Source organism: Melanotaenia boesemani, chromosome 10, assembly GCF_017639745.1.
Source record: "Melanotaenia boesemani isolate fMelBoe1 chromosome 10, fMelBoe1.pri, whole genome shotgun sequence".
In the NCBI taxonomy this organism is placed as follows: domain Eukaryota; kingdom Metazoa; phylum Chordata; class Actinopteri; order Atheriniformes; family Melanotaeniidae; genus Melanotaenia; species Melanotaenia boesemani.
Window position 1 is genome coordinate 3489793 of NC_055691.1, and position 6000 is coordinate 3495792.

Here is a 6000-nt window from a genome sequence, read left to right on the forward strand (position 1 = left end):
GCACAGTGTAAGAGACCTGTAGACTGTCTGTATGTTTGGCGTAGCCGCTGTTAATAAAGACATTTCCTAAAGTCAAGTAGCCGTGCTTCATCGACTCATCACCACGAAGATATGACACTGAACATGAGAGGTTCAAGTGTATTTACATACATCTGGTAACAGACTAAAGAAGCATTCAAGATCTCTTTAACCTGTTAAGCCCGACGGACCCACCGGTGTGTCCAACAGGTGTAAACACAAGTTCATGTGTGTAAAAAAGTTACTTTAGTGATGTAAGGATATTTTATTTATAATGTGTCTTAAAGAAGAAAACCAAATGCCACTAAATCAACTCTCCAAGTGCATTTGGTCAACAAAGTATTTGTTTAATAACAACTTTAAAATACGTATGCCACAAACAACAGCTCCACTATAACCAGTAACACCCGAAACAAAATGCAACACAACGCGTGATCCGTTCACTCCACCCAAACATATTGGGTATCAAATGAAACTAGAAAAGCTGCACTTTCATATGATACCAAGCATAAAAAGATATTCACCAAGCACCTCACGTCAGTCTCAAAACATACACAAAGATAACCGTCGCACATCACAGCAGCCTTATCAGATAGCATGTTTATCACCAAATACACCAAATCCCAAAGCTATTCTCACAAACAGCCACATATTTTATTTCCTTACCTTTTTGTGGCCAGTTTCAGTCTATCCACATTGTGCTTCGACCAAGATTCCAAGCGTAGTAATCCATAATGGTCAAACTGCGTCATGCGCTAACATGTCATATGCTCCCATTCACAGCCATTTTGTTGTCTTGTTGTGGGTCTTGGCAGTGTAAATAAAGTTTGGTCGAATTCTACATCTTACAAGCTTTCCGACGATATCTTACACTTGAACGACACTTTATCTGTCAGGTATAAATACTTGCGCGTAAACAAAGGAGCATCATTGCCATTTTGCTGCAGTTACGCACGTGGGCGCACCGGAAAGAGCGAATATCGAACAGCGTTCATTTCTTTGCTTCATTATAACTTTTTATCCATTTAGAACGAAGGATAAAAGCCATAAACGTGTCCAAGAAATTACAAAGAACCAAATACACCGTGTTGGAAGTTCTGGAGGAAATACAGACACAGCACAATTTGGCACAGTTTGCGTATCCAAGTGGCCAAATAGAAAGTCCGCCTGGTCCTATCCACACTAAAACCTGCATAAAAGCTATGAGCTTCGTTCTATTCTCATGAAACTTTGTACAGTTGTAGTCAAGGAGTTGCTGAATCCATGCAGTGGTATCTTTATGCACAGAATGATTTCTATCATGATGTTTTAATCTGTGTAAAAAAAAAAAAAAAAAATTGCCGAGGATATTTTTTTTTTTACCTATGGTTTATGACAATTTGCACAGGCATATTAACATTCACAATGTTTCTGACACTGGATTTATATTCTTAATATATTCTGGGTCTTACCTATCCATTGAGACCACGCTTATGTATACTGACCTAAAAATTACAGAGTTATTATTGATTTAATTTGGGTAGGTTTGTTCAGGCAAACCACACCTCCAAAAACCCTCGGGCTTAAAAGGTTAAGTCTTTAACATTTTAATAAACTGAAGTTGTAGTTGAGTGTTGTATGCAGTAAAACATTAAATGAATACAAAATCAAATAAGTAACCAGAATAACTCGGGCTGTGATGCCTCTACAGTCCAACAGGGGGCGCTATCACACTGCGTTAACCACATGAACTTTCTGTACAAATCCAAGTAAACTCAGCTCAGTTTATGGTTATGTAAATAAAGCAACATAAACTTCCTGAACTAGAAATATGAATAGTGCTGAGTCATCAGAAATATGCAGAACCTTTACCAGTGTAGCTACAGTTTTCTATAATTGCTTACAGTCTATGATAAAAAAAATCAATCCACAGTAAAACCTCACAGTACACCTTATATATATATATATATATGTTATCTTTGCAGGTGTCACAGATATCTCAGGATCTTAGTTCACGCTTCATCTCATCATGATAATTACTTAATCAGTCTTTTATTTAAATAAAAAGGTGTGTAGCCTAAGTGGTTTCAAAACTTGTGCAGACACTTGTGAGAGAAAGGTGAGAACTTATCATGGCTCATCAAATAGTGACTTCATTCTGCTTCCCAGAAACATCTGCTCAGACCTGGACTTAAACTATTTTGGTACAGATCCAAAAGGGGTTTTTTGTTTTTATGTCAATAACATAAGCTGGAGACACTTTCTGACTACTGAGCTGGATCACACCATCTGTGTTGGATGTGGTCTTTTCTCTGGGCCCAAACTATGTTTATTTCTCTTGAACAATTGATTATCAAGTTGAAACTGAACAGGAAAGATGGAAGTGATGATAGGAAAATGCGTGGAAGTGACATTGAATCAAGTCATCTTTATGTCTCCAGAACATTTAAACTGTAACCCTTCACAATAAAGGCCACAACATTATTTTATTTTGTTAGTATGCGAAATGAATGAGGAATAATCAGAGTCAAAGTTTTCAGTCATATTTTAACTGACCATTAAGTAATCATTAACTAATCATTAGTTAATTTATACGATTTCTGAGAAATAAAAAGCTTAAGTAATCGTTAATGAAGAATTTGACCCTGACCCGTTCTTCATTAGTTTCTATAGTAAAGTTTTATCTTTAAAACCAGCTGTGGTTAACCAATGAGCTTCACAGGATAAAAAACAACATCCAGAGATGGAAGTTTTGGTGGGTTCAGTCCTTTCTTTCATTCTTTCTTTCTTTCTTTCTTTCTTTCTTTCTTTCTTTCTTTCTTTCTTTCTTTCTTTCTTTCTTTCTTTCTTTCTTTCTTTTTCTTTTCTTTTCTTTTTTTGATGTATAGCAATTTAACAGTTTCTTTTATCTTTCTGAAAAAAATCTCTTTTTGATCCTAATTTTCTGCTCTCTGTTGTCTTCTTTATTTTTTTTGTTTCTATTTTTAAAACACAGCATGTTGTTTCAGATTTGTTTCTATGAACGGTGGATAAGTGACCTGGCCAGTAGATGGCAGTCAAACATCACATGAGCCACTGACAGAGAAGACTTCATGTACATCAGGCAGACTGTAGCTGCAACTTAATTACACACGTTTTAAATTTCATATGCATGTGCATGAACATTTAATGGTAAATGGTTTGTATTTATATAGCACTTTACCTGGAATGATACCCAAAGCTTTTTATATCACACACACATTCACCCATTCACACACACATTCACCCATTCACACACACATTCACCCATTCACACACACATTCACCCATTCACACACACATTCACGCACTGATGGCAGAAGCTGCCATGCAAGGCGCTCCAGATGGAATCATATGGACGGGCAGACAGAGAGCTAAAGAATAGCGCTTCATCATCATCATCATCATCATCATCATCATCATCGTCATCATTAGATATCAGATCTGAGTGTATCGAGGTACGTGATGCTCCACATGTTACAGCTCACACAGTTAACATTTTCATCCCAAAACCTATTTTTTCTGCCTCATGTCTGAAATGACAAACCCAAAATAAATTTAGTATATTTCCACAACTACAAGGGCTGTATGTAAAATCTTGGTCTCAAAGGAAAACTGAGACATGTGAGATTGAACCAGCAACCTTCAGGTTACAAGACGACTGCTCTACCTTGCTGAGCCACACCAACCCACGAGGTGAAGAGAAGGAACGTTTTCAGTTTGGTTTGGTTGAAGTTAACATGAAGATCACTACAAGCTTTGAGGAGTGTTGATTGTTTCAGGATGTCATCTCACTCAGTTACAGAACATAACAGGAGCTGCTCATCTTAATTCATCATCATCATCATCACCATCATCATTTCTTTCTTTTTATCCATCTATACCAGTAGTTCTCATACTTTTTTAAACATTATACTTCTGTGGAATACTTTTCCAGCCTAGTACCCCCTAATCCAGGGATGTCAAATTAGATGTTAGTTCAAGGGCCACAATGTTTAAATTTACTCACCTATCCCTTAGAAAAACCTTTATTAACAACCTCAAATTTCTGAAAAACATAAACAAATTTTTAACATTTTGTCTCAGTTAAACATTTACATTAATGTGTTATTATAAGTTTACATATTTTTTATATATAATATTTTAAATTTAATATATATATATATACATATATATATATATAATTTTAAATATCTTTTTAATTTAATAACTTGTTGATGTGGGCTTTTATCACGTTGTAGTCAGCTGAGTTGATCAGTGGAATGATGAGAATGCAGCTTTCACTCTTAACCAACCACTAACCAGGCAGAAGGTGAGCTTGCACCCTTTGCTAGGTTATGTTATTATGGTAGCTATGGTATCTACGTTTGGTTTGCAGGATGGAGGGTCGTGCACACCAAATGGAAAAAAAAAACAAATGGAAAAAAAACTACAAGGCAGACAATTTTCAAATCTGGACTAAAATTTACTTCAGAGCGTGTAGATTCATTAACACAGCTTCTGATTTGTGAAGCCTTTATTCTATTGATCAAATACAAGTAAGTTTTGTTTAATTTTTATTATTTATTTTTCCATCTAGACCACATCAGACCACAGGCCTGTACTATGAAGCTGGATTTTCTCTCATCGAGGTAACTTCCTGGTTAACCCGGGGTTTTCCATCCTGCCACGCTGGTTTACTTCTTACTGGGGTAAATCACCATGGTAACTTAGGCTGAACAGCTAACCTGCTCCAGAGCAGGTTATGTTCTGGATAAGCGAGTATAAAAGCTCCACCTCCTGACCAATCAGTTCTTTTGGAAGTGGACCTGCTCATTCTTAGAAGATCCCATCGTCGTTGCTTAGGAGAGAAAGAGTTTTAGGGATAGATGCATCCTTTTGATGAAGAAACAAAGCTTTGTCACTGACTGCTTTGATGTTTATGTCCTTGTTCTTGACTTGTTCCCAAGTCTGTTTAGCTCCACTGGCTTGCATCTGAAAATAATAATGGTCACACATGGCATAACTGCAGAGCCATGAATTTATGAAGTGCACAACTTGTGCCATCATGGTAAAGAATTCATATTTAATACAAAATGGACTCACACAAGGTGCTTCTTAGTTATCCATCTTTTGATAATTTATTTACTCATTTAACCAAGTACTGTTTGCTGCTTTTATATAAACGATCCACAATTATTCCTTTTGGTGATTATTGACCATCATTGATCACTTCATGTATCATCATAACACCTTGTTGTCACTTATCAGTGTGAGTTTGTTAGTTTAGGAGCATGAAAAGGTTGTGCCCAGCGTCTGGGCCCTGAACTGGTTTATTTCTGCAGGTCTGGGGTTCTTCCACAGAAGAACAGTGTAAAGAAACATAAAAGACGACTAACCAAGGTAAGAAGCACGTTTTCTGTCATTAATTCATAGAGCGAGAAAATATCCTGGAGGAGACTCAGCTGCTTCGTGGAGTCAGAGCGGATCAGCAGGGGGTCCCTGACTGAAGAGTCCTGGGACACGTATGAATATGGCCTGAGTGATCAGACTTGAATCTGCCCTGTTCACGTCTGCATTGACCGCTGTCCTGCTATGATGGGATCACTCAGGACAGACGTCCCAGGTCTGAACAGTAGGTCTGGACCGAGGGTCTGATCCATACATGGATCTGAACAGGGTCCGTCTCTGTCTCTGAGGACTTGAAGCGTCTGATTAAAGACCTTCATCTCTGTGTTTTTCTGCCGTCAGTCATATTGATTGTGTGTTGAGGTTCAACCTGTTATTTCTGCTCATTATTTGGACCACACATTGTTCTGTAGACAGAGATCTGATTACAGGGTCCGTCTGCGCTCCGCCTCACAACAAAACGCTTCAAAACACCTTTTCAGCTCCAGGAGCAGCTCCCTATGCCCCTGGCATATAAACACACTTATTGACAGCATAATCACTCCATGTTCTCAGTCTGCCACGCACACACACACTGATGGGGTGTTGGGTCATAGT